We start from the raw sequence: 13,273 nt of genomic DNA on the forward strand, positions 1-13,273 counted from the left end.
ATTGTATTCTGTTGTTAACTGGTAAATTAATTCGAGTGTATTCTGGGTCTGAAGCGTACAACCAGAGGCCCTTTGTTCATCTCATCCTTCCCACACCATTTCTCAGTCCCTGTCCCCCCACACTCCTTCTTACAGATATTTAATTTCTGCTGTAAAATAATCAAGTAGATGTAAATTTGTAATCTTTGTGAGTGGAGAGCTATTTTGCAGACCCTTTTTCAGAACACACAAGTTTGTCTTGCTCAATTGAAATGAAACAGAAATGCATAATACTTAAAGACTGAATAGTCTTTTGATTAATTTTGTAGTGAATTGTGCTTATTAATTTTAAGCATATCACTGCCCAAAGAAAGCTGTTCATAACTAACCTTCTGCATGTAACTGGGAGATGAAAATTAGTTATTCAGAGGTCCAATTTAGCAACATAACACTTCTGGCTTTCTTGTATAAAAACTTTGGAGTAAAATTATGGCATCTTTCCAAAAAAATATTCTAATACAGTTTTATATGAGCTTGGATGTCGCTTGCTATAGCATAATCCTGGAAACCTGACAAGTTATTGAATATTTTTCTGTCTGTGTCCCAAATGCTATAATATGGTCAGAGGTCCCATTTTGAGAATTATGAGAAGTATGAATCCTATTAAGATATGAGATGGTGTTGAATAATTGAGCCCACCAATATAACAGTCCCAACTGAGTGCATGTCATTATTGCAAAGGAAGTCAGAGATGATGCATGCTTCCCCTCAGGAAATTAACTTTCTGAGTACAAGGTCAGTTGGGAAATAAAGACTTTCTTATACTGTAATGCAAAAACTGAAAATTCACAAACTGACATTAGCAGTTGTTTCTTTCTTCATGAAAGCAAAAGCTCTTGCTTGCATTTATGTAAATCAAGCATAATTTCTGTATACTGGTGTAAATGGGCAAGAACAGGAATCTGTCTTGAGGATGAAAAGCATCAAATGTGTATGTCTCTATAGGGAAAGCCAGCAATAGGATATAATGTAATTTTTGAGGAGTTTTATGGTATATAATATTACACAACATACAGATATCAAAATACTACTGTTAGAATAAAGATGTCCAGATTTCCAATCAAGTACCAGTATTTCAGAGTAATTTAGTCACACCACAAAACTATTTACTATCTTGATTGAAAACTCTTCTTTGTAAATTTGATGGACTTAATAGAAAATTATTTCCTTTGACAGATTCTGGAAAACTTGTAAAAGAATGTATTTAGTAATATGTCACTGTTAGGTTTGCCTCTATCTAGAATATTTTATGCACAATAAACTAAAATAAAATCTCCTTGCATGCATGCATATTATTAATAAAAATACTATCCTATTTGTATTTTAAAATACAGTAGAAAAAAAATTAGCATATTAAAATGATGGATACGATTGTAGAGCTCGTTAGTCAGAGGTATTACAGATCCAAGTAGAAGTGTTTTTGTTCCTACAAATATAAGTGACTGGTAGGGAAGGCTGTGTCTGCGGGTGCTCGATGTGCCCCACCTGTCAGGGCTATCCACGCCGCCACTGGCAGCATCTGCAGATGCTCAGCAGCTCTGCCCTTCTGCCGACAATGCTGGCAGCATCTGTGGGAGCTCGCCAGCTCTGCCCCTTAACCTTCAGTTAATTAGCATATCCCTATTTTAAACAGTGTTACTACAACATTGCATGGGTGAGGATACTTATTTGATTTCTCTTTTTTTTTTTTATGTTTGAGCTTGAAATGAGGATATGTTCAATTTGAGATGCTTTGAACTTTGGCAGTGTATAAATAAGATTTTTTGGTTGAATACAAGATTTGAAAAGGAAGAAAGTCAAGGTATTAGTCAATGTTACATTTTAAGTAACTTCATGGAAGATGAAACCTCTCCCATCTGCAGTTGGATTGTGTGAGGGTTTGGCCAGGATGTAAGTGGTTAAGTCTGTGGATAGGTCCTGGGGAGCAACTAAGAGGTTAACAAGTTGGGGATACAGGTTATTGGAGTGGAGAGAAACATTGAAAAGATGTAACTTGAGGTCAAGAGCCAGGGGTCAAAGAACTGGTGCCAAGTTCCCAGGAAAATCTGAGATCAGGTTCAAGGAAGCCAAACAGAGTCAGGATGCCAGGGAAGCCAGAGAGAGCAGAACCAGCACCAAGTTTCAGGGGAGATTAGAGTCAGGAAAAGCCAAAGTCTGGTCAAAAGTCAGGAGAACCAGGGAAAGCTGTGAATGCAAGCTTGATGGAACAGACTGGCCGCATCCAGACTAGCACACACATGCCTCTTGCAGTGTCTCATAGCCCTTTGAGACACTGCAAGAGGCACATGTGGGAAAGAAAAATGTTCCCTCCACTGCAGATTTGCAGCATGGGGCAAAAAAAACCACAGAGGAAAAAAGCAGGCAGGGCACGGTCCTGGACCATGCCCTGAGGCAACTGGATTCTGGGTCCTCCACATAGATGCTCTGGTAGCCAGGCAGAGGGTCTCTATGGTTGGCCCTCGCCCCAGTGCTGAAGTACACTGCCTGCTTGTGCAGGGCAGGTAGCATGCCAGCTTCAGGGAGCTGGGCCTGTGCTTCTGCCAGTAAGCAGGGGGTGGGGAGGGCTGGAGGAGGGGGGAGTACATGGGGGGATCCCCACTTGCTTCCCCAACCCCTCGATGGCTGCCCTGCCTGGCCCCATCCCCCATCTGTCCCCCGAGCCCCCAATAGCTGCACCACCCAGGCCCTGCCCCACCTGCCCCCATCCCCTGAGCCCCCCCCCGATTGCTGTCCTGCCTGGCCCCAGCCCCCACCTTCCCTCTAAGCCCCCCACCAGTGCCTTCCCCACCAAGTCCTATCCTCCAACTGCCCCCGAGTCTTCCCCCCCGATCCCTGCCCCGCCCAGCCCCAGCATCCTGGTAATTTAAAAAAATCAAAAAAAAAGCCCCAGTCACTGGCAGTAGCAGCTGCCATCGGGGTCACTGGGGCCTTGTGGCATAGCCCCCTGGCAGAACAGGGCCTAGGTGACAGCTGCAGCAACCCCAGCTAGAGCTGCATGATTCCCTGCCGACCAGAGCCCCACAGCCCCAGCTGCTACCAGTGGGTACGAGGCTTTTTTTTTTCCAAGTGCTAGGAGGCTGAGGCCAGGTGGAGCAGCCTTTGAGGGGCTGGGTGTGCAAGTAGGGGTTGGGCTGTGTGGGTCAGCCATTGGGGGGACTGCAGGATCTGTCAAGGACAGCAATCTGAGGGGCTGGGGGAACAAGCGGGGGTGGGGCATGTGGCTTCTACAGGGGAGGGGGAGTGGTTGCCCCTGTGGGAGCCATGTGGCCCCAGTTGCGGGGGTTGTTGCCCCTGTTGGGGGGGTTGTTGCCCCTGTGGGGAGGCTGTAGCCCTGTGGGGAGAAGTCCATAAGCTGTGCAGGGGGACTGCAACCTGTGGAGGCAAGGGACCCACCCCTCCTGAGCAGCCCCCCCCACAGTCCCTCCACAATTCACCCACACCTACCCACACACCCAAGTGCCCCCCACATCCCTCTGCTGCCACCCACATCCCCCCATCCTTCTTTCCACCCCTCTCCTGCAAACCCCACATCCCTTCAGGACACACCCTACATGCTCAGCTGCCAGACAGGATGAGACCAGCTGGCAGGTGCTGTGGCTGCAGGGGCAGCTGTCTGCACGTCCTGGTAAAGTGAAGTGGTCACAGGGAGCTCTAACTGCTCTATGGTAGGAACCCAAAGGCAAACAGCAAAACATATAGGTATTTAGAATTCATTTTATTATTATGATAGAGACACTGGTAGGTTTCCAAATTGCTTTAACACTGTAGATGTATCAATAAAACATTGCCCAACTGATTACTCCGTCTCTCTCTCTCTCTCTCTCTCTCTGGTAGTCTTTTGTTTTAATTGTGAAGGAACATAAATTTTGGAGTATTTTACAGTGACTTCGGGATTTTTTAATTTTCAAATAGGGAACATCAGAATTCCTGCTAGGGAGGCCAGTAGCAGGACCCAGGCAGAGGAGCCAGCTCAGAGCCACCTTGGACCCAGCTGGAGGTGGTTGACCTCCTGGTCAGTTGGGGCCAGGAGGGCATGATGCTTTGACAGTTCAAAGCAGGCCACCACACTGGAAACATGTTCTAGTTACACATGGCAGTAGTGCCGCACAAAGGCAAACCCTGCAGTCACGACCCACTGGCAGCTGGCCCAGAGCCCCCATCTAGGTCTGGCAGGTACGCACCAGGTCACAGCCAAGCAGCAGCCCCCACTGCCAGACTGCTGCAGTGGGTAGAGGGTGCAGAGAACTCTCAGGGCTGCTGCATCCGTCCAGCAGGCACAAGGGGTAATGTCCCCAGGTACCATTTGACTGGGCCGCAGAAGCTCCTGAGAGCTAGTAGCCCTGAGCTACTTGCCAGGGCAGCTTTTTATACTGCTGGGGACAGCACAGATGCTGACCCCAGGCTCTAGCTCCCCCTGGTTGTAGTTCTGGCAGGAGCCAGGCAGGGTTATTTTGCCCCAAGTGGCACAATTTGCCCCACACCAAAGTGCATGTCCAGGCACATGCGCTAAGGCAAAAAGCCTCAGCTCAAATTTGTACCGCAATTATTTGAGGTGCTCCAAGTGCACGTGCTTGAATGTGTGGATGCGCCCACTGTGGCTATGTATTTAAAAGGAGTGAGTAGCACTTTCAGCAGCCAGTCTGGTTGCAGAGATCTGGGTCAGCCACATTAGAAAGGGATCAGGGGCAGGTGTAGTAACTTATGTGCTTGGCTCCCATCTGCTTGATCAGAGTCTATGACAGATTGGCCTTCTCAACCATCTCTGCACTTATTCATATTGAGGTCCTATTCATATTGAGGAACTTCTGACAATGTCAGAAGATGACAAATCTAAAACTACCTCTCTTCAGAATTAATTCTACTGAGTAAAGAAATGACTAAAAAACGATCAGGAGAAAAAGGTAAAGTCCCCTGTTCTGTATGTGAAAAAGCATATGTCATATATTCTGATTTGGCTGGGTGTTTATTTTATCTTGCTTAGTTGTATAGTAATATGATTGATAGTGTGCAATATAAAATCTTACCGCTTCAGGCTGAACATCTGTTTTGTGTGGTTTACTGATTGGAGAAGGAATCTTGAAAGTACTTCTTAGAAATAAACAGATCAACGTTATCATCATCTCAAAAAGATTGACATGGATAACGCAGTAGGAGATGTTGACTTGAGCTGAAGTTTAATTGGTAACACAATTTTTACAGGTTACAGTTACACAATTTTTGTCAGGAATTACATTGAATACTATCAAGTAATGAGAAATGTGATTGACGTATGCCTATGATAAATGGTGGACCAAAAGAATGCTTATGGAAGTAGGAACATGTGGGGCAAACTGATTTTTCTCTAGAAATGTACACTCTCAATGTTATAAATTAATTATTTTGTGATTGCACAGAATAAATTCAAGCACAAGTATAAATATTACTAAATAATACTACTGTAAAGAATACATCAAATAATATTTGTAGCTTCATTAACTAAACTGTCAGGAGCAACTAATTCACAGATTCCAGTCAGGCAAAACACAACAAAGGGGAAATAAGGGATTATGCAAGTGTTTTAAAAGATATTCAATCATCACAACGAGCCATTTATGATGCCACTTATGATGCAGGATGGTTAGTGTTCTGTTCCAGTGTAGTGATTGTTTTTTTGAAGTAGCCTGAAAATGGTATTTTTTTACTCGAACATACATTCATTTAAATTTTATTAATCAGGATTTAAAGATATTTTTTCTGAAATAAAAGTAAGATGGAAGTAAAATGGGTAAGATCAATTTCTACAAGAATCAGTTCTTTTTATATCATTGCCCCTTAGGGTTATTTAGTCTGGAGAAGAGAAGACCAGTGTGGGATTTGACAACAGTCTTTACACACCTGAAGGGCAATTATAGCGAGGATGGGTTTTTCTCTTTGGTCACAGGGGACAAGACTAGGAACAATGGCCTCAGGATGGAGCAGAGGAAATTTAGGCTGGAGATTAGAAGGGACTGTTGCACTATGAGGGTAGTTTGGCATTGGAACAGGATGCCTAGAGAAGCCTGTGGAATCTCCATCCCTGGAAATTTTCAAGAGCAGGTTAGACAGGCAGTTGGTCTGCATGGTTTAGTCATCAGTGATCCTGCCTGGCCAGGGGGCTGGACTAGATAACCGTGTTAGTTCCTTTCCAGCTCTACTTTTGTATGATCCTTTGTCTCCTTTTATCCAGAGACATTTTCTTGTATAGACTTTAGCTACTAAAAAGTGGACAAGTAGCGTCTTTAAAGAGTCAGAAAAACAAAGTACAGCATTCCTGAATATAGCTCTACAGTTCCCATTGTATCCCCTAGGACAGTGGTGCTCAACTCTTTTGTCAATGGGACTGGATGGGCAGTGGCCTGTACTTCCATGGGCAGGATCTAGCTGGTGGACCCAATATGGCACCTGTGGTGTAGGCAGAGGGGCCTCATCTGGAGGGGGGAGCCCCACCCCAACCCAGTAGCACTGGGAAGGGGGGCTTGGGCCAGCCTGAACCTGACCCAGCGAGGGAACAAGGGGGCATGCTCTGATCCCATGGGAGGAAGGGAATCTGACCCAGTCCCAAACTGGCCAGGTGGGGGATGGGGGAAAAGGAGCATAGCCTGCCTGGCCCCAACGTCGCTAGGTAGAGGGAGTGGGGCGTAGCTCAGACCTGAACCAGCTGCACAGGGGAAGGAATTGAGGCTCAGCCACACAAAGAAAGCGGGGGCGGCTCTGACTAACTGTGCAGAGTTTGGGATTTTGGCGGTAGGGAGAGTGGTGCCATTAATTGCCATTGCTCCTCCACTGCCAAATTTCCTGGTCCATGTGGAGCCACTAGCACCTCTGCCCTAGAATGACTAGATTTTAAAGCAACAATTTTAATCATGATTTAAATGATCAAGCAGGAAGCCTGGATGAAAATAAGTATAGTTAATGCATTATTAAACATAGCAAACATTATTATAAGATACTCATGTTTTTACCAATTTGAACAGCAGGACCTGATTTTTTTCACTATAATTTTATCATCATCATCATCAAGAGGCAGCAAATTGATACCTTATTTTAGCAAATGCCTTATTTTAATAAACTTTCTTCCTCATTCCATGGGGGTTTATTATAATGTGAGTGTAAAATAACTCTTAATATTAATTATTAATATTTTCCATTTATACTTGAGCGGTTGTTTCTTATTAGTTAGTAACTATGATAATATGTTTATGTACAACCAAGTATAGCTTTTGCCCTAATTCTTAGTATTGCCTTCTTTTTTTTTTTTGCTACCCAAGAGGATATTTATTTTAAGCGCTTATATAATTTTTTATTCTCAGGTCCTGAATTCTATATTTTTATTCTGTTAGCAAATAATGAGTCACATATGCCCTGTCTGAAATGATCTAGTTGGGATGGGCCTGCTTTGAGCAAGGGGTTGGACTCACTAGATGGTCTTTTTAGGTCCCTTCCAACCCTAACTTTCTATGATTCTTAATTGCTAATTGATTTCTTTTTTTCCCCCATGATTTATGCCAAGCTGTATTTGGATGGAAATTCAGATTCAATTAAAATATACAAAAACACCATTTAAAACTGTTTTATTTAGTGAAATAAAACTACTGTACCTTGAGTATGCCAAATACATAAGGGAAGAAAAGAAGTTTAAGAAAACACCTCTTTCATTTAAAAAATCTGACTCATTTCATAAAAGAGGAATTACCAGTAGTTGGTAAATTTATTTGATTGTCCCTAGTTAGCCGTGTCCTTCAGAATTGTAACTGGTAGATATCCTTTTCCACCTCATTTTTAACCACGACTGTGAAAGAATAGCAAGTTTTCCTTCTGTCCCTCCTCATCCTACCCTAGCCTCAACTCACACCTTTGAATGAACTACTAAGCTGGAACCAACTGAATAAACTGAAAAATATATCTCTGCTAACTTAACGTCCCAATGCATTTTTTCAGACAATTACTTCTGAGAGTTCACTGTTCTGACTTTCTTTAAAAGAGGCAGAAAATATGTACCACTTGAATATTATTTTATGTATTTATTTTAATAGATCATAGTAAGTTTAAGCCATAACTAGGTTTTCATAACTTCAGTTTTAATTTTAAATGGCTTTATTTTTAAAATTATATTTAAATTTAACTTTTATATTCAATTTAACTTTTCTATCCATAAGTCCCTGCTCTGTCTCTCTGGATAGAGTTTTTTAAAGAATGGTGAATCAGTTGGCCACCCACTTTCAAGAGGGCTAAATGAAGGAAGCAGTTTGAAATCAAACAAAACAGTTATAAAACCCAGCATTATTATTGTGTTCTACTGATATTTCATTGCTACCTAAAGAGTGCATCTACATGTGTCACTATGGTGACATTGTTACTGAGACATGATTTAGTACTTCCTTTTAGAAGTATTAAATTGCAGTGCAGTAACAGCCCATACTGTACCATACTGCGCCATACTAGCGGCCAATGGTTATTTGTAGCAGCTAGCTTGTTATAGCAGCACGCTATACCAGGGGAGTGAATCACTATGGCGAAGTAGCCGCTAGTCATGTATAGATACTCACAGATACTTTGTCACTGTAGCACATTATTACAGTAATATAGCGTCACATGTTGATGCACCCGAACAGCATCTTATGGGTTCTCTGGTAAACCCAGCTGGTGATTGCCTTCTGTCTGAAATGTGTGGGTTGATTGCGCTTTCCAGCAAATACTCATTAGTCTGAATTAAAAGAATTTCTTACTGCACAGTCTCAGAAACAAAAAAGAAATATGTGAATCTCTGTTCAGTAGATAAATTATGGTATTTTTGTTTCTCTTCCATCATACCATTGAAGAACATATATTTGAAAAATTATCCTTTTAGCAGTGAGGACCTTGTCACATTTTACAAATAAATGTAGTGGATGATATGGGTAAAGCTATAATCTCAAAAAGTACCTTGTATTGACAAACAGCTGGTAAACTTGCAAACATATGTAAGACAATTATAGGAAATATACTCACGAGCATTTTAGCAAATGGAAAAAGGTTTTCAGACTGTTCTTTACTAGCTGAGCAGTTCTGCTTCTGAACTTTATGATGCAGATCCTTTCTCATACTCCTTTAAAGTATATTTGGGTAAACATTTTAAAGATTTGGAAATGTCATTAAGATTACCTTCTGCTTGAAAGGACTCTTGCAATATTGGCTTACAGTAATTGTGCCTTAACAATAAGTTCAGGAAAAAAACAGTAAACAAAAAAACACTATGAATTCACAGTTTGGCATGTTGAGACATACTTCTTAACATATTTGAAGGTTCTACAGTTCAAGCACCCTTTAATACATAAATGTTACTGGAGTGGGGGCTGGAAGGGTTGAAGTAACTGTTCAGTAACAGTATATGGCATCATTATATATAACAAAATGTTCTGATTAGATTTCCTTCTGTAACAGATGAAGATGCAGAAATGAACAATTTTAGCTAACATTGTTTGAGACATTTAGGAAGATGAATGAATAAGCTGTTTACGAGGGTATGGCAAGATTTTAAAAAGTCTGGTTGTGTGTTGGTAGACAAGGTTCTTTGGGTAAATGTGGTATCTTTTATTAGACCAACTAAATAGAAAAAATGTTCTTTGAAAACTTTTGGGTACAAACACCCTTCTTCAGGCATAGGGAGAGTCTGCTGTTGTTTTGTGTTCTCCTGGATTGAATAGAAGCCAATATGCAAAATGCAGGTCTGTGAAAATGCAAATATGTGGCACTGAGGATCAGAGGCCATGGGAGACAATAGGTGTGAGACAGGTAGGTGTGGGGGGAGGGGGAATGTTGAACTGGTGACAGAATATAGCCGGTAAAATGTAGAGAGTTTGCCTGGGGTTATCAGATGGCAGGCAGGCAATGATGTGCCATAAAGCCAATGTCTTTATTTAGTCCATGATTTTGTATCCAGTAGATTTATGAAGTGAAGTCCATAGGCTCGTCTACAAAAGGTGTTTATGTGGGTAAAATTAGTAATCTACAAAAAAGTACCTTTTTTAAAAAATGTTTTTTTATTACTTACATGGTAGGTTTTTTTGTGGCAGAGCTCTATTTTGGTAACCTAAACAGAAGTAATGCTGGAATTTACAAATATAGTCAAGCTCTATTACATGCCCTGTTAACCCTCAAGGATACTGAAGAGTAGTACCAATGGTCATCAATTACTTGTTCTCTCTTTTGTAATGAAGGGGCTAGTGTGTATATGCACTACTACTCTCTACTGTGTAAAATATCAGAACTTCTTATGTCTGTGCTTGTGCTGAACTACTGTGACCTCATCCTTACATGGCCAACTAGAGGCCCTGAGTTCTTCTGTTTCCTGTACCAAATGTGTATGATTGACTAACAACTGTGTAGGCAGCTATTTTGCTCAGCATTGTCCTCCATTCTACACATTAATATGCATGTGAAGGAGAAATGATGCTTTTAACATAGCTTTACAAATAGTTTCCTCTGGTGTCATGTCACCGGAGGAGGGGACCTTGGGCCTTCAATACCCCATCTGTCCTGTCCCCCTCACCAGCTGCTGAATCCAGTGGCAGCTTGGGGAGCCCTGGCCAGGGAAGCTTTGGCCAACCCTGGGGCTGCCTCACCCTTGGCACAGACCTGAGCATGAGGAGCAGCCAGCCACGCCACTGCCAGCCACCAGAAGAGCCAGCTCATCCCTGGGGAGGGCAGGAGGCGCTGGCTGGGCACCGGTCCACTGCACACTACAGACACTGAACTCAGCCAGATGCTGTCACCGATGGGGAGACCCATGCCAAGGCACCAGTCTTGCCAGCCCTGATAAGTCCCACACTGGAGAGGGCCCTCCCAGTTCCCACTCCTGCCTCTGTCCCTGGTCCCAGCTCTGGCCCCTGCTCCTGCTCCCTGCCTGTAGTCCCCTGGCCCTGGGTCCATCTCCCGTCCCCACCCCCACTACAGCACACAGGCAGGTGGGACACAGTTCAGAACTTTATTGAGCAGTCCATGACCCCACAGCTGGGGTCAGGCATGAGCCTCTTCACAAACCAATGCTGGCGGCAATGTCCTCCTCCACAGCGGGGGGCAGGGATATGTAGTACTACAAGAGGTAGCCCTCCAGGCAGCGGCAGAGGTTGTGGGGCAGCCCAGGCTTGCCTCCTGTGTTGTAGCTCAAGGTCCCAAACCAGGAGTGCAGGTGTGTTCAGGGCACCAGGAGGATCCTGGTGTCATCATCATCAGCGCATAGTGGCTCAGACACCCCTCAGCCTGCACAAATAGCTCATCATGCACTGCTTGGGATGCACACAGCAGGGGCATGCTCAGGGTGCAGTGGCAGCAACAGAGGGGGGCAGCCTTGGCACAGCTTCTTAGAGAGGCCTCCTGTGGGGAGGGGAGAGGTACAGCCAGCCCCTCGCCCCAGTTGTCCGGGAGTCCTGCGCACATCAAACCCTGGCGCTGTGGGATGGAGAGCAATGCGGCAGAGTGGTTGGCCTGTGGAGTGGAGGCCAGGTTGGCCAGAGTCTGGAGCCGTGGCAGACTGCCTCCCCAGGGGAGCAAGGGAAGTTGGGAGGCTCAGCCAGTGGCCACCAGGGTGCAGGCCTGCCCAGCCAGCTTACCATGTTCCCTGGCCATGCGTGTATAGCTGACCCCCAATCTGAGGCAAGGCAGCACACTGCCCCAGTGCAGATTATCTTATCTCTTCTGTCTCTTGCCTCTGCAAGGTCAACCTCTGGACCTGGGAGACAGCCCACTAGTCCCAGTGGGGTGTTGCTTCAGGATTGCTGCCACCCACCACTGGAGGGGTCCAGATGCGCCGGCTATGCCAGCAGTGAACCAGGGACTGAACTGTGATGCTCCATCTGCTTATGGTGGTGGCAGAGTGGGAGGTGTGGAAGCAGGTCTGGCGGGCAGAGGACATCACCCAGGCAGAGATGTGGCACAGAGCACAGCAAGACCACTGGGCCCACATGGAGGCCCTGGAGCAGGAGTTCCTTAAGCAGCTCCAGCAGCAGGGGGACACTGACTGCCAGGCCTTGTATATCTCCTCACTCCCTGGTCCCCACCCATGGCTCTACAGGGCCCCTGGGTCCCACCTGCTGCCCTGCAGAGGCCCCTGCCTGGCCCTGGGAGGAGGTTCTACAGTGCCTTCTGCCCACCAGAACCACTGGCCCAGCCTCCACCCCAGACCTGCTGCCACCCTCCTGGGCCCAGCCCCACCACTTTCCCCCAAACCACACAGCCAACGACCCAGCCCCACATGAAGCTGCGACCCACTGGGGTAGCCACAGGCCCTGGACCCATGGAGGAACATCCAGGGGCAGGGGTGCTGGGCACCTGCCCTGGGGCTCTTCCCCCTAAGGCCCCCCACAAAACCCCCCACTCTGGGCTTGACAAGCCAAGATATTGTAAATAGTTTTCAATATGTGTATAGTTTGCCTCATGTATATAGTATGCCTCTTGTAAGTGGGTTTTTATTGTTGGTGGGTGGGGAGGGTGGTGGAGGGGCACTGTTTGTTTGGTGGGGAGGGATGGATGTAGGAGTTGTGAGGACAATACTTTTTTTTTTGTTTCACCCATGTGCATGTCCTAAGAGTGGTGCTGGAGGTGGCCAGGGGGTAGGGGGTGTGGGCAGCAGGGCAGGTGAGCTGGAGTGGGGAGTGCAGAAGGAGGAGGTCAGGCAGGGCCTCCTACACTCAGTCCCCTGGCCCCCGCTGGTGGGTGCACGGTTCTTCTGGGGCCTGGGTGGGGGGCAGCCTGCTGGGACCAGCAGGGCCAGCACCATGGCCAACAACAGTGCAGGGTACTGGTCATTGCTGGCAGGGGCCAGGCTGGAGTAGTGGGGTGCTGGACACCACTGGCAGGGGCAGCCCTGGCATGGGGAGGTAGTGTGGGCAAGGAGGGAGCTGCCACATGCTGCCCCAGTGCCAGGCATGTGGTTCCTGTGCAGGGAAAGGTCTGACTAGGAATCAGAGCTTTCAAGATGGCTGCCAGGTGCTGGCAGCCATGTGGCTGGAGGTTGGAGCTCCCCCCAGTGACCACAAGGGCACATGACAGGACTGGAGTGTCTTGGGACTAACTTTAGTGCCAAGTGCACTAACTAGTCCAAAGTCTCTGCACGTGTAAACACCTGCCAAAATCACTTAATGTGCATTAAATTTAATTGCACTTATTTGCACATGTAGACATGCCCTAAATGAAGTAAGTTAAGCTTTCATTAGAAAAGGAGTGTCAAAAACATGTAAGT

At 45.6% G+C, this 13,273-nt stretch overlaps 1 protein-coding gene across 2 annotated transcripts in view; it reads left to right on the forward strand.

The window, feature by feature from the left end:
- Nucleotides 1-13,273, forward strand: part of ARHGEF26 (Rho guanine nucleotide exchange factor 26) — a 159,273-nt gene that overhangs the window by 127,367 nt on the left and 18,633 nt on the right. The window lies entirely within an intron of this gene.

Source organism: Crocodylus siamensis, chromosome 6 (assembly GCF_052110815.1).
Source record: "Crocodylus siamensis isolate JL-2025a chromosome 6, ASM5211081v1, whole genome shotgun sequence".
NCBI lineage: Eukaryota > Metazoa > Chordata > Crocodylia > Crocodylidae > Crocodylus > Crocodylus siamensis.